Source organism: Canis lupus, chromosome 12 (genome assembly GCF_003254725.2).
Source record: "Canis lupus dingo isolate Sandy chromosome 12, ASM325472v2, whole genome shotgun sequence".
NCBI lineage: Eukaryota > Metazoa > Chordata > Mammalia > Carnivora > Canidae > Canis > Canis lupus.
In genome coordinates, this window is record NC_064254.1 from 40,672,945 (window position 1) to 40,695,655 (window position 22,711).

A 22,711-nucleotide genomic window follows, 5' to 3' on the forward strand; every position below is an offset into this window, starting at 1 on the left:
GATAAACAAAATTGGTAAACCTTTAGCCAGACTCACCAAGAAAGAACACACAAATAAAATTAGAAATCAAAGAGAAGTAACAAATGAAATACACAGAATTATAATAGAGTATTATAAAAAATTATATGTCAGCAAATTGGACAACTTAGAAGAAATGGATAATTTCCTAAAAAACAAAACAAAACATAACATAACGAAACAATCCTTCCAAAACTGAATCATGAAGAAACAGAAAACCTAAATAACTGATTACTAGTAAAAAAAATTTTTTTTAAACTGAACTGGTAATTAAAAAACTCCCAACAAGCAAAAATCTAGGATCAGATGAGTTCACAAATGAATTCAACCAAACTTTTAAAGAATACTTACTCTTGACATTTTTCCGCAGGCAACAGATGGCCAACAGATACATGAAAAGATGCTCTATATCACAGATCATCAGAGAAATATAAATCAAAACTACAATGAAGTATCACCTCATACCTGTCGGAAGGGCTAAAATAAGAGACACAAGAAACAACAGGTGCTGGCAAGGTTGTGGAGAAAGGGGAACCCTCTTGCACTGCTATTGGGAATGCAAACTGGTACAGCCCACTGAAAACTGAAAACAGTACGAAGGTTCCTCAAAAAATTAAAAATAGCACTACCTGGGGCACCTGGGTGGCTCAGTCATTTAAATGTCTAACTCTTGATTTTGGCTCAGGTCATGATCCCAGGATAGTGAGGCTGAGCCCCCTATCAGGCTCCACTCTGAGAACATGGAGCCTACTTAAGATACTTTCCCTCTGCTCCTCCCCATTCCCTCTCTCTCAAAAAAAAAAAAAAAACAAACAAGAAACTACCGGGCAGCCCAGGTGGCTCAGCAGTTTAGCGCCGCCTTCAGGCCAGGTGATCCTGGACACCCGGGATTGGGTCCCATGTCAGGCTGCCCGCGTGGGGCCTGCTTCTCCCTCTGCCTGTGTCTCTGCCCCCCTCTCTCTCTCTCTCTCTCTCTCTCTCTCTGTGTGTGTCTCTCATGAATAAATAAAATCTAAAAAACAAAACAAAACAAAAAAACTACCTTATTGCACTACTAGGTATTTACCCAAAGAATACAGAAAAACTTATTCAAAGGGATACATGCACCCTGATATTTATAGCTGCATTATCTACAATAGCCAAACTATGGAAACAGCCCAAATTGATGATGACTGGAAAAAAAAAAAAGATAAATATATCTTTACATATATACATCACAGTATATACAAACAGTCCATCACATATATACATGACGCACTGTTTTTACTCAGCCATAAAAAAGAATGACACCATTTGCTTAGATGGAATGAGAAAGTATTATGTTAAGTGAAATCAGAGAAAAACAAATACCATATGATTTCATTCAAATGTGGAATTTAAGAAACAAAACAAACGAGCTTAGGGGAAAAGAGAGAGAGAGGCAAATCGGGAAACAGACTCCTAACTATAGAGAACAATCTGATGGTTACCAGAGGTGGATGGGGGATGGGTTAAGTAGGTGAAGGGGACTAAGGAGTGCACTTGCAATTAAGCACAAGGTGTTGTATAGAAGCATTGAATCACTATATTGTACACCTGAAACTAGTATTACACTGTATGTTAACTGGAATTTAAGTAGAAACTTAAAACAAAAACAAAGAATGCCTATTCTCAAACTATTCCAAAAATAGAAGAGAAAGAAAGCTTCCAGATACAGTCTATAAGGTCAGCATTATGTTCATCTAAAAACAAAGATACCAAAAAAGAAAACTACAAGCCAATAAACCTGATGAACACAAATGCAAAATTTCAACAAAATATTAACAAATCACATTCAACAATACATTAAAAGAATCATTCAGTACCATTTGGTGGGATTTATTGTAGGAATACAATGACAGTTCAATATCCACAAACCATCAACATGATTTACCACATAACAAAATGAGGGATAAAAATCATGATCATCTCATTAAATGTAGAAAAAAACATTTGAGAAAATTCAAAATCCATTTGTCCGTCTATTGAGAACTCTCAACAAGTGAGTTTACAGAAAACATACTGCAACATAATAAAGGCAATATTCGTCAAACCTACGACCTATCATACTCAATGATAATACATTGAAAGCTTTTCCTCCAAGAACAGGACCAGGATAAGAATGTCCACTCTCACCACCTTTACTCAAAATAATACTAGAAGTCCTAGCTATACCAATAAACAAAAAAACTAAAGAAAAGGCATCCAAATTGGTAAAGGAAAAAGTAAAACTGTCACTATTTGTAGGTAATATGAAACTATACATGGAAAACTCTAGAGACTTCACCAAAACACTATTAGAATAACTTAATTCAATAAAGTTGCAGGATACAAAATTAACAAGTGGAAATGCTGCATTTCTATACACTAATAACAAAGTAGCAGAAAAAGGATTTTTTTTGTAGTCTTTTAAAAAAAAAATATTTATCTATTCAGAGAGAGAGAGAGAGAGGCAGAGAGACACAGGCAGAGGAAGAAGCAGGCTCCATGCAGGAAACCTGACTGGATCCTGGGTCTCCAGGATCACACCCCGGGCTGCAGGTGGCGCTAAACTGCTGCGCCACCGGGGCTGCCCAAAAGGATTTTTTTTTAATTCCATTTATAATTGTTTTACAAATAATAAAATGCCTAGGAATAAACTTAACCAGAAGGTGAAAGAACTATATTCTCAAAACTATAAAACACTGATGAAAGAAACTAAAGATGATACAAATGGAAAGACATACCATGTTCCTGGGTTAGAAGAATTAATACTGTTAAAATGTCCATACTACTCAGAGCAATCTACAGATTCAATGCAATCCCTATCAAAATACCAACAATATTTTTTACAGAACTAAAACAAATAATCCTAAAATTTGTATAGAAGAATAAAAGACCCTGAAGAGTCAAAGCAATTTTGAGAAAGAAGAAAAAAGCTGGAGATATCACAATCCCAGAAGGTACTGGCACAAAAATAGACACATAAATCAATGGAACAATATAGAGAGCCCAGACATAAACCAATAGTTGCATGTTCAATTAACCTATGACAAAGAAGGTAAAATATACAATGGGAAAGACATTCTCTTCAATAAATGGTGCTAGGAAAACTGAACAGCTACATGGAAAAGAATGAAACTAGACCACTTTTTCAAACTCTACACAAAAATAAGTTCACAGTAATTAAAGACCTAAACGTGAGATCTAAAACCATAAAACTCCTAGAAGAAAATATAGGCAGTAATCTCTTTGATATAGACCTTAGTAACCTTTTTAAGATATTTCTCCTCAGGCTAGGGAAACAAAAAAGCAAAACTAAACTACTGAGACTCCACCAAAATTAAAACTTTTGCATACCAAAGGAAACCATAAACAAAAAGGCAACCTAGTACATCTGTTAAGGGGTTAATATCCAAAATATATAAAAAACGTATGTAACTCAATACCTAAAAACAAATAATCCAATTAAAAAGTAAGCAGAGAACTTGAATAGACATTTTTCCAAAGAAGACATATAGACAGCCAAAAGACAAAAGAGAAATGGTTTAACATCACAAATCATAAGGGAAATGAAAATCAAAACCACAATAAGATATCACTTCACACCAAGTCAGAATGGTTACTATCAAAAAAAGAATTACAAGTGCTGGAGAGGATGTGGAGAAAAGAGAACCTACATACACCGGTAGCCAGAGTGTAAACTGGTGCAACCACTGGAAAACTGTATAGAGATTCTTCAAAAAATTAAAAATGGAAATACTATATGATCCCATAATCTCACTAATGGGTATTTACCAAAAGAAAACAAAATCACTGATTCAAAAAGATATATGCACCCCTATGTTTACTGCAGCATTAGTCAAAATATGGAAACAACACAAGTGTCTGTCCATAGAGAATGGATAAAGATGATGTGGTATACAGACACTGGAATAGTACTCAACCATAAAAAAAGAATGAGATCTTGCCATCTGTGACAACATGGATGGACCCTGAGGATATTATGTTAAGAGAATGTCATTTAGAGAAAGAAAGCCATATAATTTCACTTGCATGTGGAATCTTAAAACAACAAACAACAAAAAAAAACAAGATGAAAACAAGAAAAACAGGAAGAGATCCATAAACACAGAAAACGTGGTTACTAGGGCTCAAGTGTATGGGATGGGCAAAATAGGTGAAGTGGAGTGGGAGGTTCAGGATTCCATTAATGGAATAAGTCACTGGATGAAAGTTACAACACACAAAATCTAGTCATTGGTATTATAATAGCATTAGATGGTGACACACAGTAACCCCACTTGTAGCAAGCATAGCATTACCTGCAGAGTTGTCAAATCCCTATGCTGTATTCATAAAACTAATGTAACATTATCTGTCAAATGTACTTCAGTTTAAAAAGTATAAACAAATAAAAATAAGTAGTATAGCTTAATAAGATTACATACCAACTTTGGACTGGAAGGAACCCTGGGGAATCACTCCTTTCTTTAAAAAGAAGAAAGAAACTAACACCCGGAAAAACAAACTGACTTATCCAAGATTACAATTTACCTAAGGTGACAGAGTTAAGTTAGTAAGCCTTGAAATGGACCACAGGCACATCTCATGATTTGCAGGTTTAGCTCCAGACCACCACAATAAAGTTAACATTTCAATAAAGCAAAGTCTGAAATAAAAATAGTCAAATGAATTTCTTGGTTTCCTGATGCAAACTACACTGTAGTCTAACTGTGCAAGAGCACTATGTCTTTAAAAAATGTACATACCGGGCAGCCCAGGTGGCTCAGCGGTTTAGCGCCACCTTCAGCCCAGGGCCTGATCCTGGAGACCCAGGATCGAGTCCCACGTCAGGCTCCCTGCGTGGAGTCTTCTTCCTCCGCCTGTGTCTCTGCCATTCTCTCTCTCTCTGTCTCTCATAAATGAATAAATAAAATCTTTAAAAAAATAAAAATTAAAATTAAAAAATAAAAAATGTACATACCTTAATTTAAAAATAGTTCATTGCTAAGAAATGTTAATCAGCATCTGAGTTCTTAGTGAGTCAGATTCTTTTTGCTGGTGGAGTCTTGCCAGTGTTGATGGCTGCTAACTGATCAGGGTGATGGTTGCTGAAGACTAGGTGGCCGTGGCGATTTCTTAAAATAAGACAAAGTTTGTCTCATTGATTGACTCCTTTCACAAACAATTTTTCTGTAGCATGCAAGGCTGTGTGACAGTTATTTTAGTCACAGTAGAATTTTCAGAATTGGTCAATCCTCTCAAACCCTGTCACTGCTCTGTCAACTAAGTTTATATAACATTTTAAATTCTTTGTTGTCACTTCTACATAAGTAAGTCTTCACAGCATCTTTACTAGGAGGAGATTCCACCTCAATAAAAGGTGGAATTTCTTTGCACATCCTTAAGAAGCAACTCCTCTTCTGTTCAAGTTTGACCATGAGACTGTAGTAATGCAGTCACATCCACAGGCTCTACTTCCAGTTCTCTTGCTATTTCCACACCTGCAGTTACCTCCTCCATTGAAGTCTTGAACCCCTCAGTCATCTAAGAGGGTTCTAATCAACTTCTTCAAACTGCCATTAATGTTAATACATTGACCTCTTCCCACAAATCACAATGTTCTTAATGGCTTCTAGAATGGTGAATCCTTTCCAGAAGGTGTTCAATTTACTTTGCCCAAATCCACCAGAGGAATCATTACCTATGGCATCTACAGTCTTATAAAATGTATTACTTAAGAAAACTTGAAAGTCAAAATTACTCCTTGATCTATTAGCTGCAGAGGGGATGCTGTGTAAGCAGGTATACAACAACACAAATCTCACTGTATATCTCCATCAGCTTTTGGGTGACAAGGTGTGTCATCGATCAGCAGTAATATTTTGAAAAGAATTATTTCCTGAGCAGTAGGCCCCAACAGTGGGCTTAAAACATTCAGTAAACCATGTTGCAAACAAATGTGCTGTCATCCAGGCTTTGTTGTTCCATTTTAGAGCACAGGCAGAGTAGATCTAACATAATGCTCAAGAGCTCTAGAATTTTTGGACAAGTAAATGAACACTGGTTCCACTTAAAGTCACCAGCTGAATTAGCTCCTTATAAGAGAGTCATCCTGTCCTTTGAGGCTTTGAAGACAGGCACTGACGTCTCCTTTACAGCTATGAAAGTCCTAGGTGGTATCTTCTTCCAACAGAAGGCTATTTTGTCTACATTGATATCTGTTGTTTGGGGAAGCCATCATCTTTGTTACCTTAGTTAGACCTTCTAGATAACTTGCTGTAGCTTCTACATCAGCACTTACTGCTTCACCTTGCACTTGATGTTACGGAGTTGATTTCTCTCCTTAAACCTCATGAACCAACTTCTTGTATCTTCAAACTTTTCTTCTGCAGCTTCTTCACTTTTCTCAGCCTTTACAGAACTGAAGAGAGTTTGGGTTTTACTCTGGAATAGGTTTTGGCTTACAAGACTGTGTGGTTGGTTGGATCCTTCACCCAGATTACCAAAACTTTCTCCAGATTGGCAATAAGGCTGTTTCATTTTATCTTCCTGTGTGTGTTCACTTCAGTAGTACTTTTAACCCCCTTAAACAACTTTGCCTTTACAATTGCAATTTGGCCGTTTGATGCACAATGCCTACCTTTTGGCCTATCTGGGCTTTCGACAGCTTAAATAGCTTAAATAGCTTAAATCATTTCTAGCTTTTGATTTAAAGTGAGAAATGTCTGACTTTCACTTAAACACTTACAGGATATCATAGGGTTATTAATTGGCCTAATTTCAATCTTGTTGAGTCTCAGGGAATACCAAGGCCCAAGGACAGGGAGAGAAATGGGGGAATGGCTGGTTGATGGAGCAGTCAGAAAACAGACATTTATCAATTACATCCACTGTTTTATATGGGTGCACATCATCATTACAATAGTAATATCAAAGCAATCAGAGATCATCATAACAAATACAATATTGAAAAAGTCTGAAATATTATGAGAATTAAGAAAATGTGTTACAGGAAGTGAGCAAAAGGTACTGGAAAAATGGCGCAAAAAGACTTGCTCAATGCAGGGTTGCCACAAATCTTCAAGCTGTACAAATTGTGTAAAAAAAGGGAGGGGCACAAAAAACAGTACCTGTGAAGCACAATAAATCAAAGTACAGTAAAACAAGGTATGCCTGTGCAAGTTTTCTCTTAGTTGAGTAACACATTAGGTATTGTAATATCAACAATAAGATGAGAACTACCTCACCTTTGAAGTTACCTCCATCTCCATCTATCCCGTACTGTAGCCCTCCTGCCACTAGAACTGAATAAGCATTTCTGCTCCTTTTCAAAGTTAACCTTTCACCTGTCTCCATTTCCATATCTTCTCTCCATCACAGGATAGTATCTGTTACTCTACTCTGTATAGGATCATTCCTACCAAAAGAGGCTCTAATAAAGCTATTGCTTGACTCCATGTCCTAATACATCTATATCTCAGTTACTCTATTCTAATTTTCCAATAAATCTCTTTTGAGGAGTAATCTAGAATCTAGAATGTTATCTCTACTTTTCTGTCTATGTTCTTCTGAATCCACACTAGTCAGGTTTTCATCCCCACCCTTCTACTAAAATAGGTTTTGTCAAAACAGACAATGACGTTCATTTTGGCTAAACCTTGTAGCCAATTTTCCATCCTATTCATCCTTGACCTTACAGCAGCATTTGAAACAACTATCTCCCTCCTTCCGAAAACTCTCTTTTCTTTTTTAGTTCCCACAGCCATCTGCTTCCCTGGTTTTCTTAAACTATCTCACTGGCTGTCTCTTCTCAGTCTCCTTTATTGAATCTGCCTCCTCTTCCTTATCTCTAAATGTTGGAATACCCAAGACACCACATATTGTCTCTCATCTTCGTCTACACTCTTTCCTTAGGTAATCTTATCTAGACTTCATTTACTCTGACTTCCGCATTCGCATGTCCACCTTCATATCTGACTACTCCACTTAGGTATCTAAAAATGATTTCAAACTTACATGCCCAAAACCAAAATCATAATTTGTCTTCTTTCTACCCCACTCTTTCCTACTTTCCTAATTTCATTAAATGGCACCCCCATCTACTTACTAAATTACTCATATTGCAAATCTAAGGATCATCCTGGATTCCTTCTTAACCTCACATCCCGCACCCAAACCATCTGTGAAACCAGATGGTTTTATCTCCCAAAATACAATCCACATTAATTATTTCTTACCATTCCCATTCCTGGTCCAAGCCACCATCATTTCTCACTTGAATTTCTGCAATAATACCTAAATGATATCCTGCTTTCATCCTTGCTTCCACAGTCAAAGAAAGATACTTGACACAGAGATCAGACAGCACTGCTCTCCTGCTTAATACTCCTCAATGGCTTCTTAGAGCCATCAGATTCCTCAACCAGACCTGCAAACTCGTACAAGATCTAGCCCTTCTGCCTACTTCTCCATCCTTATGTCATGCCACACATCTACTTTTTCAACCCAAGTGGCCTTCCTAGGTGCTTCTGAGATGCCAAGCTTGTTGTCTTTGTACTTGCTGCACCCTTTACCTAAAGGGCCCTTAAAACAAAGGTGGCACCTTCTCTTCATCCTGTCAGCAGCATAAATGTCACCTTAAAGATGGCTCTCCTGACAATTCTATTAAAGTGAGCCCACTCAACTAAAATAAATAAATAAATAAATAAATAAATAAATAAATGACTTAAAAAAATAAAAAAATAAAGTGAGCCCACTCTTAGTTACTATTTTCTTCATAGTCCTTGTTACTATTTTTTTAATCTTTCTTTTTTTTAATTTCTTTTTTTTAAGGATTTTATTTATTTATTCATGAGACAAACACACACACAGAGAGAGAGAAGCAGAGACACAGGCAGAGGGAGAAGCAGGTTCCACGCAGGGAGCCCAACGTAGGACTCAATCCCGGGTCTCCAGGATCAGGCCCTAGGCCGAAGGCGGTGCTAAACTTCTGAGCCCCCCGGGCTGCCCCAGTCCTTGTTACTATTAGAAATAATCTTATGTTTATCTTTCTCTTCCTACTAAATAGAAGATGCATAAGAACAGAAATCTTATCCACCTAGTTCACCATGGTAACAACACCATTCATTAGTTTTTTATGGAATAGATGATTATTCTAAAAAGCTCTACCAAATAGAACATTAATAATTTCATTCTATAAAATTTATCTTTCTGTTTTAAAGGAAATGTTAAATTTTCCCTCTTTTAAATAACTAAGATTTACTTATTGCTGAAATTCCTAAGAAGTGAGAAAAGTTAGCATATCAAAAAGGTCTGCTCAGAGCCATTACTATAGTAAAGTTGGAATATTCTAACTCAGTTGATTTTAAATAACTGAGATGACCTAATAGGATTTCAGACAAAATAAATTTCACTTGTATTTACAACAATACTTTGTTTGACTAATATAAACTAGTCACAATATTATTAAATGAATAAAAGTATTTTTATCTTAGAAGAAAAAAGTTACCTAGATTAACAGAACACTGAAGATTTATATTCCATGTACAGTTCTGCAGCTAATTTAAGCTAATTCTCTGTGATGCAGAATGAGTCAACTAACAGTTGTTCATCTGGCTCCCTTAACTGTACCAGGATAACTAGATAAAAGCAAAAAAGAAAAACTAAAAGTCTTGCCCTATTTCAATTCCTAACAACTGTTTATTTTCTAAATATGGCCAAGAGGGCTACTATGGCAATGGTAGAACATGAGCAAATGTAACACATCATTTTTCATCCTAAAATAAACCTCTTAAAAAAATCCCAAACATTATAGGTCACACATAAAAGGTCAGGAAAAAAGATGACCATCAGCCCCCTTCAGTTCAAGAATGACTTCATCAGTTTCTTTTTTTTTTTAATTTATTCATGAGACACACACACACACAGAGAGAGAGAGAGAGAGAGAGAGAGAAGCAGAGGGAGAAGCAGGCTCCATGCAGAGAGCCCGATGTGGGACTCGATCCTGGGTCTCCAGGATCCGGCCCTGGACTGAAAGCGGCGCTAAACCGCTGAGCCACCTGGGCTGCCCCAAGAATGACTTTATATCCAATTTCAAATGAATCAAAAGTAAGTCTAAGCTAGAAAGCCTACTATATATGGAACAGTATAATTGTCTGATTCATGTGACTTTAAGAAAAGTTCTTAAAAAGTTTTAAGGGAAAAAACTGTATAAAATCAAAGAACTGTTCATTTCCTGTCATTTCCCTCTGTTCAGCTTCTTTGTATAAAACAACGATGCCTGGCTTGGCTGCTGCCAGTAGAAGAGTTCACACAACAAGCAACTAGACGAGTAAAATAAAAATAAACCAAGACAAAAAGATGTAAGTAAGGATATACCTCTCCTTAAAAAAAGAATATAAGTGACTGAAGATGAGACACAGGTTAAAAAAAAAGAAATTTGTTGCATTTGAAACTGCAATTGCAGGGCGCCTGAGTCGCTCAGTGGTTGAGTGTCTGCCCTCAGCTCAGGTCCTGATCCATGGGTCCTGGGCTCCCTGTGAGGAGCCTGCTTATCCCTCTGCCTATGTGTCTGCCTCTCTATGTCTCTCATGAATAAATAAATAAAATCTTAAAAAAAAATAAAACTGCAATTGCTTCTCTCCTCTAAAGGAGAAAAAATTATTAGAAACTGATAAAACCAAGTCATTTTTTCTACTCTTCTACCCATGTGTTCCAGGATACGCCTAAGCATTTCTTTATTTTACCTTTATTTACACAACACCTACTTTTGCTTTAAAATCAAACTATGTTTAGATATTAAGTATAGTTTTCTAGACTCTAGGTCAAATCACAATATATGCTAGACTTAACATTTAAGACATTATCAGCTTCATTTAAACAGCATTTTGAAACACTGGGTCAAATTAAAGCATCTCAACTACAATATGCATTCCCCAAGTCTGGCCAGTCATAGGAAAACATCACAGAATATTCGTTCATACATGCATAAGGCATTTACTGAATACCTACTATATCAGGCACCAAACTATGAATGGAGATACAAAAAATAAGATACAACAGATACCCTATCATTAAGAAACTCCAATACAAGAAGAAAAAGGTAATGTACGAGTATGACTACTAATGACAAAAAAAAAATAAAGTATGCTAAATAAAATTAATTAGAAGTCAGAGGGAATTTGGGAAGCCTTCCAGAGGAGATAATGCCTAAATGAAGTCTTTAGGTATTAGCAGAGGCTAAACACAAGTATGTGCATTTTGGGATTGTTTTTTTTGGCCCGGGGTAGGGGACGTTGATGATGATAGATAAGGTTAGTAAAAGGAGCCGCGCAGTTCATGACAGAAGATCCTATTTCAGTAAAAGGGAGCAGCATATGCAAAAGTAAAAACATTATGAAATAAGTGAGGCATATCATCAAACTGCAAATAGTATACAATTGTGCTAGCCAAACACAGTGGCTACTGAGCACCAAAAATGTACCTAGTCAGAATTGAGATATACTAAAGTGTAAAATATACATGGATTTTGAAAACTTAACATAAAAAAGAACACAGGGATCCCTGGTTGGCTCAGCAGTTTAGCGCTTGCCTTAGGCCCAGGGCATGATTCCATGGTCCTGGGATTGAGTCCCACATCGGGCTCCCTGCATGGAACCTGCTTCTCCCTCTGCCTATGTCTCTGCGTCTCTCTCTGTGTGTCTTTCATGAATAAATAAATAAAACCTTTTAAAAAAATGTTTTTAATTAAAATTTAAAAAAATAAAAAAGAACATAAAGTATCTTCTTAATGCTATTTTTCAATATTCATCATGTTAAAATATTACGTTGAATGTAATGAATTTTTAATTAAAATTTAAAAAAATAAAAAAGAACATAAAGTATCTTAATGCTATTTTTCAATATTCATCATGTAAAAATATTACGTTGAATGTAATGTAATGTAATATTATGTTGAATGTAACATAATGTTATTACGTTAAATAAGATATACCATTAAAATTAATTTCACCTGTTTGTATTTTTCTCCAACTACTGAAAAAAAATGTTTTAAATTCTGTATACGGTTCACATTGTATTTCTTTTAGACAATGCTGGTTTAGAATGACTGCACTGGGCGGGGGTGGGTAATGATAAAGTAATAAATGAGACTGGATCAAGTGGAAGAGACTACTATAAGAAGGATATTTATATCATACAAAGAAGTTGGTTAGAAAAAAAGGATCTTCAGTAAAATTTAAATGATCAAATCTGACATTTACATAGATCCATCTCCTACCCAAGAATTGTAGGGCCAATAAGGCTGAGGGTAGAAGACCTCTGGTCTTGAAATCAGGTGACAAAAGATAGCGCTTTGAACTAACATTGGGTATCTACAGAGACGTAGAGTACAGAATTAAGAAACGTTTATCAAGTAAAACACTGGACTTGATGACAGGTATGTGGAATATAAGAACAGAGAAGAATCTACATAAATTCCAAAGTTCTGGGCTTACAAAATTGGGTAAATATGGTCCATTCACTAGGACAGGTTTGGTGGGGAAAGATGATGGTTTAATATCAGACACACTGAGCTTAGGATGCCTGTGAGAAATCTATGTGGAAATATCAAAAATTAGTTACATAAATTTAGAGCTAATTGAAGAGTTCCAGGACAGAGATAAAAACTGATTGTGCGTTAATAAAATATAGATACTGGAAGCCAAGACAATCAGAAGCCTGATGATGAACTCAGCCAAGAAAAGCACACCAGAGTGAAGAGAAGGCAGAAAACTAAATTATGAGGAAACAGAATAATTAAATGGTGAGCAGAGGAGGAGCATCCCACAAAATTGATCAATAATAACAGGGAGGAGAAGAACTAGGTAAGAGTGCAGCATCTTCTTTTTTCTTTGGCTGGGGGCGGAGGGAGAGGGCAGAGAGGGGCTGAACCTTAAGCAGGCTCCATGCCCAGCACAGAGCCCCATGTGGGGCACAATCTCACCACCTGAAGAACATAACCGGATCCAAAATCAAGAGTCAGAAGCTTAAGGGACTGAATTGCCTAGGCACCCCAAGAGTAGCATCTTCAAATGGACTTCTGTGTCTTACACCGTTCCATGACTACTGAACAGAAAAGATGCAACGCTGACAAAGAAAGAAAAATCTCTTTTCCAAAGTCAGCAATTACTTTTTGATATTTGAAATGATGCTTTGTTAATTCAGAAAATCAAAACAAACTTGTTATTTCCTTTTGTGCGTTTGGATAAACATACACGTCAATATGCAACAGGAGCCCAAAGTAAAATAAAATAGTAATATAAAATTCAAATGTGAAAAAAAAAAAAATTCAAATGTGGAACTATACTCAAAAACATATGGACTAAAACAACATGGTAAAGAATCTTCAGAACTGTACTCTTGTTTCAAAACTGCATGTAGTCTCCTCCCCCCCCAAAAAAAGATAAATACGTAAAAACCATTTAAATGATGACTTCTGATCCCAAAGATCTATCTAATCCAAGTTCTTAAACTGAAGTTAAAGGACCAGCATAAACATATTTCCCCCCAAGTGTACTTTCCTAGGGAGAAAGGTCCAAACTTTCTTCAGATTTCCAGAGGAGGGGGATCCCTGGGTGGCGCAGAGGTTTGGTGCCTGCCTTTGGCCCAGGCGTGATCCTGGAGACCCGGGATCGAATCCCACATCGGGCTCCCGGTGCATGGAGCCTGCTTCTCCTTCTGCCTGTGTCTCTGCCTCTCTGTCTCTCTCTGTGTGACTATCATGAATAAATAAATAAAATCTTAAAAAAAAAAAAAAAAAAAAGATTTTCAGAGGAGGGTCCAAGAGGGAAAAGATTAAGAAAATCTCCAGTAATCGCACCCCATCGAATTGCTCATACAAACCAAGTTCCAGTAACAAATCCACTTTAGCAGAACCACCCTTTTTTTTTTCATTTACCTAAGTATAGGTACGAACACCTCAATAAATTAATCCTCACAACGATATGTACTGTTCCCATTCCCAAATGGCAAAAATATGTCCCTAGTAATGTGTTACTAGCCAATAATTTGTTAGTAATTGATGTTAGTAGTTTATCCAAGGTGACAAAGCGAATGAAAGGGGTTAAAACTCACTTGAATCGGTAACCCCCCCCCAATCTTCACCACTGCTAGACACGACCCTTTAGTCCTGCCAAGGTAAAACACCGGCCTGAGCCCTCCGACTCATCTACGCCAAGAATTTTTTTTTTTTTTTTTTTTGCCAAACATCTTTCCTCTCATCCCACCCCCTGAAGGACGTGTAAAAATTTCACAGCCAGGACAAAAGGGCCTTTCCACCCTATAAGCGTGGTCTTTAATCTCCAATTATTTATCATCCCGGAGACACCGAGAGCCTCACAGCCTCCTTCCCCTCCTTGGCTCTGTCCCTCCTTTGCCATCTTCAGTCTCCACAGGCCTCCAGGGTTTTCTAAGAATTCCCAACCGTTTCCTCTTGATCTTCCTGCAAGGAGCTCCCTTCCTCCTCTTATTCCAACAGCAACCAAAGCTTCTCCAACTCCGTGTCCTCCTAACTTCCCAGGCCCCCACCTGTAGGCCCCCCTCCCCGCCCTCCCCGCCCTCCCGGTCCTCCCGCAGCTGCCACGCTCCGCACGCACTTCCCTCGGACTTTGTTCCCTCCGCGTTCCCAAACCCTCCCTATCCCTAACCCTCCCATCCTCCCCGCGTCCACAGCGCCCCTCGCACGCCTCCCTCCGCGAAGAGCCGGCCCCCCGCTCCAGTTCCAGCCCCACTTCGCGCCCCCAATTCCCCAATCTCCACGCCCGCCCCGCCCCCGCCCCCGCCCCGCCCCCGCCCCCTCCTCAGCTCCGCCGAGGCGCCCCGCCTCCTTGCCTTCTCTCCGCGGACCAAACGCTCCGCCGGGCTCTCGGGGTCGAGCTGCCGAACAGTGGATTCCCGGCTGTTGCGAAGACTGCGGGGCGGGCGCCTAGGTTGCCGGGGTGCGGGAAGTTTGAACACGGGGCCAGGGGAGGGGCGGGACCGTAGCTCCCCCGCGGCGGCGACGCGGCGGCTCCGCACCAGGGTAACGGAGACGGAGGCCCATACTGCACTGCGGCAAGGCTTTGGCCGGGGATGCCCGCCCCCCTCAAGCTCCCATTGGCCTCCGGCATTAGACGGCCATTCCCATTGGGCTCAGTGGAGCCGGAAGGCGGGACGAGAAGAACGGAGGAAGGCGGCCATTGGTGGACGGCTCCGCGGTAGCGGCGACCGAGAGCAGGGATGCGGTTCGCGCCCCGGCCCGAGAGACCGCGCGGGGGCCTCTTAGGCGGTGCTGGGCGGCCCGCGACCTGCGGCTTCCAGGGCCCGGCGTGGCTCGGGGACGGTGTGGGCGGAGGGGAGAGGGGATTGGTCGTAATGAATCGTGCACCTTGGCAAATGCGCGATTGGAAACGTTGAAAGTTGTTTTGAGTCCCTTTTGGAAACGAATTGATTTTGAGTTAGAAAGATATTGTAAACAAATAGCTAGTTACTTCTCGGTCTTTGCACCGAAATTGCTTATTTCCGGGAGGAGGTGGACTTAGTGTACTAAGGCTTCTTCCTCGTCGAGGTCCTGGCCTTAAATCTCGAATGCGCCGTGAGTTTGGCTTGAAAGTGATTTTTGAGGTTTCGGAACCGGTTAGAGGTGGGATGACATTTTAGATTATTTGCAGTTTTTTTTTTTTTTTTTTTTTTTTTTTTTTTTTTTTTAAGTGAACGTCTGCGGCGCAGGTCAGTAACCCATTGAGAACTGCGGTGTGGCATTTTCCCCTTTAAAAAACTGACTGCATTAGATGGCATTAATTGCAGGAGGCAGGAAAAGTAAGGAAGGTTATTTTAAGCTTTTCTCAACCTTCTGATTACCAAGAGGGCTTAACACCGCACCCCGCTTTTTCGCCATTGGTTAATTTCTTGAAAACTGGGCTTTGCCTCCATTTTGCAGAGAATCTAAACCTTGAAAGCAAATACATTGTAATCAATCTTCTCATAAATTATGGTAATTGTTTCTTGCTTGACCTCGTTTTCCCAATTTTGCACTATTTCAAAGCTTTCATTTTATCCTGTCAATATATTTTGCTTCAATAACCTACCTAAACAATACTGTAATTAAATGCAATTTTCTGTATAGAAAGTAGAAGCTAGGAATCGTCTGTTGAAGATGACTAATACCTTAAAGTGCACTTAAATAACATTTCATCAGGTTAAATCTGCTAACATTCTTCGTTAAAGTAACTCGCTGGTTATTACTGATTCCTTTAGAGTTAATATTATGTAGTTTAATAAACGCAGTGGTGGAGTACTTTTAAAGGAAATAGCTATAAAGGGTGAAGAAACACGCTGTTTTTAGATGAAAAAAAAGGTCTCTCCCCGAGGAGTCAAATGAAGGTTGCTAGCCCTCAAGGACAGCTGAGAATGAAACTAACATTTATTTGCACCGACGATGTGCTAGGCAGTATAATCTCATTCCATCTTCATTTCTGATTTTAGACAGGTATTGTTACTCATTGTTATACCTGAGGAAACAGATTCAGAGAGTTGAAGGAATCTACCAGGAGATACTAAAGTAGTAAGTGGTAGGGGCAAAAATCAAGCCTAGGTCAGCTAAATTTCCAGGCTTCAAATTGAATGCTTTCAATGGGTTTCACTTACAGGTTAATGGAGTTGCTAGAAAACAAGAAAGTATTTAAAAGACTAGGAGTCTCCAAAAAATTGTCTAATTGTATGTTAACACATTTTCAAGAGGTTTACAATGTGCAGTTTTATTCACTCTATCTTATTTGGAGAAATGACTACTGCTCCAATATATATAGCAGTGCTATATAATAGCACCAGCGCTGCTATAGCAATAGCAGTGACTATTAAATTTATTTGACCTTGAACAAAAACCCAAAGGATTTATAAATCTCCAGGAGTAAAAACCAGCTTATTAAACTAATTTTTTAAAAAGTTACCCCAAAACATGAAATAATTTCTAAATTTGTATATGATTTTACATGGTTTTGATATAATCTTTTTTAATAAGATTAAATTTTCTAAGATAATACTATTTGACATCTCATTCCACTATATACCGCATAGGGATTCTGCTTTTCTGAAAAAAAGAAAGTCAACAAAAGTGTATTTTTATATTATGCCACTTGAAATTATATTTAACAGGAATCAGGCTTCTTATTGTTTTTAAAGATTATATTTCTGAAAGGAATTATACTAATGATCATTAAGCACTTGGGAGTTTTAGTTTTAACATTTTGGGCTTATACAATATTTTTAACATTTTGGGCTTACACAGTATTATCTCCAGATTAATTACATTGCTAGCTGAATGTTCCTTTTCTGCAAGACTTTGATTGCCTTAATGCCGTGTAATGATACAGATAATATCAATTAAAATCTTCCTAGAAGTGCTAACCTATAAAATTATTCCCATTTTCTGTATAGAAAAACTAAGAAGTTTGAACAATGTGTCAGAAGTTTCATAAAATTAATAGGTAGACTTTCCAACTATGACAATCCAGAAAGTACAATGACTACATTTTAAAAGGGGCATACTATAAATAATCATATCTTGGAAAGCACACCAGTATAATTATCCTTAAAGTTTAGTTGTCCCTTTAATACCATTCTTTAAAAAAAAAAAAAAAAGCACTGTTAAAATTTGATATATTTTACCTAGATAGATGATAATAAAAAATTTAAAACTTTAAAATATAACTTCTGATGTCCGTATTGCAGAAAATTTTTAACTTATGAAGAAATTACAGATAGGGGCACCTGGGTGACTCAGTTGGTTCAAGTGTCTACCTTTGGCTCAGGTGACGATCTCAGGGTCTGGAATCCAGCCCCTACTATGGACTCCCTGCTTAGCAAGGGGTCTGCTTCTCCCTCTTCTCCCTCTGCCCCGCCCACTGCCACACTCTGCTGGGCCTCCTGTGTGCATGAGTGCCTTCTCAAATAAATAAATAAAATCTTAAAAAAAAAAAAAGAAATTACAGATAAATAGATTGTCAGCATATAATACTAACTTTTAAACAGTATCTAATATGCTAGGTGTTTAAAAGAAATTGAATAGCTTAGGAAAACTTAATTTAAGCCAGGTGAAAATAACAGTAAAATTGGAGACACAGACAGTGATTTGATCTTCTAGAAACAAATTTAGCCTAATTGTTATTATTTGCCTTTGCAGTACAGAAAACTGATACCCTTTGATTATTGCTTTGTTAAGGGATTTTTTTGATCCTATATTCAATTTACAAGTTAAGTATTTTGTTAGTGGAGGAAGAAAGAAAACTATTGAGATGTTTACTACCATTTTCCTCCTTTTATAATTGATGAGTAAATCATTAATAGTTTCTCAATTTTCGTGGAATTTCATGGTCCTTTACTTTTGTTTTGCATAAAAAGAGTTAAGCGAAAAGTTGGTTCAACCTACTATTTAATACATGTTTTCAGAATTCATTACTCCACAATTACATCTCTAAGTAAATTGACCTACAGATTAAATGCTATCTCCAAAGCAGTAGAAACAGCATTGAAGGAAATCATAATTCTATTTGCATTCACATTGTTAGATTTGAAAGGGAGAATGTCAATACAATTGTCTTAGTAGACAATTGCCTTTTCTCAACTAAAAGTAATCCATAGGAAATTCTGTTAAAATCAGTGACTGTATTTTTAATTTATAATAAATATGCTAGATAATTTTAATTAACATTAAATAAGTTATTAAGTTATAATTTAATTGATGTGCTAGGTAATTTTTAATTTTAATTCACAGATATGCTAGGTAAATCTATATTATTTATTGAAAAAAAAAAGCATTTTGACTACTTTGGAATCCTGGCATAATAAAATAGCCAATTATTTCTCTAGTGAAAACAGAATCATATAGCAAAATTGCAGTGGAAAACTAAGTTAGACACTTTTTATTCATTCATTAAATACATATTGAGAACCTATTAGATTCTTTTAGAGGATACAGAGATGAAAAATAAAGTCCTTGTCTTCTAGCTGTCCACTGTGTAATGAAAAAAATTTCTCTCATCGTAGTTACTATGTAATAAGGGCTATTATAAAGGAATGCCTAGGATATTAAGGGGACTTAGAGGAGGGACTCTTAGCTCAGCCTGGCTCCAGATATGCTTCCCAGAAAAAGTACTCTTGAATTGTATTTATATTACATAAAAGCTAACTAGAGGTAGGAGTACAGAAAAGATAGAAACAAATTGCTTTAGAGGGGCAGGACAAATCCTTGAGGAAGACATGATGGGGAAAGATCAGGGTACACTGAGAAAGGGAGCGCCAGAGATAGGACCTGAGAGGAAGCAAGGATAAATGTTTAAATGATTTTTTAAAGAAGCATATACTTAATACCAAAAACCAAGCAGTGACAAATGAGTTTTTGAATAGAGGACTAATATGATTTAATGCACATTTGAGAAAGATTGTAGCAGTGACATTATGCAGGGTAAGACTAGAAGCAGAAAGGTCAGCTAAGAACTTCAAAACTTCAGGAAGGGGTGAGTAATAGAGGCAAGAAATGATGAGGCCTGCCCCAACTAGTATCAGTTGAGCACCTTCTGTTCCTGGCCCTGAGTTTAAAGTTTTATTAACTCCTTTTGATCCTTGCTACAACCTATTTTAATCCTTGTTACAATTCTATGATACCATGTTATTTTTATTATTTTTTTATTGCAAGTGAAGCAGGCGGGGGTGGGGGGTAATTTAGGGGCAGGGGCTGAAAGAGACTAAGTGCTTTGTCCAAGGTTATAGTTAAATAGAGAAGTAGAGATTTAAACACTTGTCTGACTCTGGGACTTGAGCTTTCAACCACCCTTTTATTTTTCAAACTGTTTTTGCAACTCATTAATGAGTGAATCATCAAATCGATCTATGGCTTATGAACATATTATATGGATATAGAGTGGGACAGAAAATATCAGTAATTTGTGTACAGGAAAGATAAATATCATTTTATGAAATTTTTGTTTCAGTTACTTTAATATACATGTAACATGTATTTTTTTAACTATATCTCAAAAGTAAAAAACATTTGAAAATCACCACACTGCAATCATAGTAAAGAGAGAAAGAAAATTGATGTGTACCCCAAGTTACCAGACTGATTGTATGTGGGAGGGTATAGAGAAAAGAAGGAGACTAGGTTGACCCCAGATTCCTGGTAAGACACCTGGAACCCTTCACCAAGACACTGAGTACAGAATGCAAGTGTGAAGTAAAGGACAGTAATAAGTAATTTGGGGACTGTGTTTGTGACATATATGTTTCATCCAGGTGAAAATGCAGATGATGTTTCTTATATAGTTAAACACACATCTCTAACATGTGCTAATAATTTTACGCTAAGGTCAAACAGGAGAAAGAAAAGCATATATCTAAAAAATATTTAATTAACAGGGTTTTTATAGCAATTTGATTCCTATTAGGAAAGGTAGGAAGAAACCCAAATATCTATCAGCATGAGCATAAATTTTTTAAATGTATATCCCTTTGTGTACAACTCAAATGAATCATAACTTCAACGAATTTTTATAACAGTAATTACGTTTCATAGTTCAGTTTAAACATAATTTCTGAAATCCTTATGAAACTTAAAAACTTAGATTGATAGTACATCAATTTAATTAATGAATAATCTTTTGATACCTGAAAAATTTCTAAGACTGAATGTTGAACAATAGTTACTAAGCATGATTTTGAGTTCGGGGTTTTCCTTTTTTTATATATACACAAGTGATTATATCTTTAGGTGATGTTAAGAAATGTGTTATTCTTTCATTCATATATGGAATTTAAAAAAATAAAACAAATGATCATAGGGGAAAAGAGACAGAGAGACAAACCAAAAAAACAGACTCAACAATGGAGGACAAAATGATGATTAGAGAGGGGAGAAAAAATGGGGAGATGGGATGAAATAAGTGATGGGGATTAAGGAGTGCACTTGTGATAAGCACTGGGTGTTGTATGGAAGTGTTGAATCACTAAATTGTACTCCTGAAACTAATATTACACTGTATGTTAGCTAACTGGAATTTAAATAAAAACTTTAAAAAAACAAAACAAAAACAAAATGTGCATTCTTACAATGTAATGGTGGTCAAAATTAACTACTGAATAACATGATGAATTTCAAAAGATATGTTGAGCAAAAGAATTCTGATATTGCCACCAACAATTAGCTCAAAAACAGGCAGAGTCAATTTATACTGGTGAAAATCAGAACAGTTGACTATGGGGATAAGGTAGTGATTGACTGGAAGAGAATGAAAGAGATTTTTAGAGTGTTGTAAATGCGATATTTCTTGACTGAGGTGGGATTAAAAGAGTATTTCTTCTTTCAAAACTCCTCAAAGTGTAAACTTGAGATAGGTAGGTGTTTTTCACTGTGTTACTTCAACTTTTTAAATGTATTCATTTTTTTAAAAAGTGCATTGACTTATATAATGAAAAATCTAGAAGTAGACCTATCTCTAAATATGGTTAGATCCATACATTCAATGTCATTGAAATTGTTTTCTCTTAAAAATATATATTTTCTCTTTATCTTGCATGTACTGTCCTATGTATTGGTTTTATAGCAAACAGGCTGTAGGAAAAACCAGGTATTCACTCTGAAGCTCCAAACTTACACTCTATTCACGTAGCAACCCCATGGAGAAAGGAACACCTCTTTTCTGATTGGTCCAACAGAAATCCTGCTGTTCATTCTGATTGCTGATACCTGAACATAAACTAATTACTGTGGTCAAGAGGTTGCGTGGGGTAGGGGAAGTAGAAAGGGTATGATCAAATCTCCTGAATTTTCATGTTCTTCCAGAGGAGTTGAAAGAAATGTCTCTCCAAAGGAAAACTGGAATGTTGTTACTAGAAAAAGGAATACCAGACAAAACAAAACAAAAAAAGTCCCCAAACGTGATGATGACAGTTTTATTCAAATAGATTTGTAAACTAGTCTGGCCTACTTAACTTAAAACTCATTTAAGAAAAACCTAGGTAATTGTAAGTTCCCCAGGCTGTAAGTATAGATATCAACCATATACTGTTGTCTTTTGACTTCTTCTGATTCATAGTACTTCCACTGTCAAAAGACTTTCTCACAGTAATTTCTGGGAAATCCCAAAGAGTGTCTCATACTTAGAAACACACTGACCTTCACTGGTTGTCCTTGCTAGGAAAGATAGCAGGACCAATGCTGTGTCATACAATAGTCTATCCCATTTTTTTTTCCAGAACCCAACAGTTTCCACTGGTGGCTGTCACTGATTCACTGAGTACCACCACTAAGTATGTCAGTGCCAGAGCTGAACTGGAATAATGCCGGAAGTGTGTCTATTATTTATCAAATCCTAACCTGCCTTTCTATATTTTGTTATATAGTGCTGGGGTTAGGACTCAACAAACTACATTTTCCAGAACCTTTGCTAGTTGGTTTGTCATGAGGTTCTGCCAACAGAAGGTGTTAGGAAAAGGTTGAAAGGTAGGAGTTGGTGAGAAAGAAGTTCCTTGTTAATGTCCCTGATTCTATCAGTGATACTACAGCACCAGCAGCTGGCTCTAGTCTAACATATCTTTTGCTGCTCTAAGTCCACATTTCTAAAACTATCCCCTGGGGATGTACATACCAACCCCGTGGGGCCTTTTCTCTGAGTTCCTAGGC

The 22,711-nt window shown here is 37.2% G+C and overlaps 1 protein-coding gene and 1 long non-coding RNA gene across 8 annotated transcripts in view; one reads left to right on the plus strand and one right to left on the minus strand.

Annotated features, from left to right (window-relative positions):
- LCA5 (lebercilin LCA5) overlaps positions 1 to 22,711 on the minus strand; it is an 83,695-nt gene that overhangs the window by 57,041 nt on the left and 3,943 nt on the right. Inside the window, exon 1 of one of the 5 annotated variants that reach the window (XM_049092270.1) lies at positions 14,890 to 15,030. The exons of 1 other annotated variant lie outside the window; for it this stretch is intronic. The gene's annotated coding sequence lies outside the window, so the exon portion shown is untranslated. Of the gene's footprint in view, positions 1 to 4,787; positions 4,951 to 5,002; positions 5,151 to 14,889; positions 15,031 to 22,711 lie in introns of those variants that run through there. 3 more of the 5 variants (XM_049092271.1, XM_025444954.3, XM_025444956.3) reach the window with 3 other exon arrangements.
- Positions 15,102 to 22,711, plus strand: part of LOC112658715 (uncharacterized) — a 38,319-nt gene continuing 30,709 nt past the window's right edge. For 2 of the 3 annotated variants that reach the window (XR_004804223.2, XR_004804226.2), the window contains exon 1: positions 15,102 to 15,765. This is a non-coding gene — a long non-coding RNA (uncharacterized LOC112658715). The remainder of the gene's footprint in view (positions 15,766 to 22,711) is intronic. The other variant, XR_007401237.1, reaches the window with a different exon arrangement.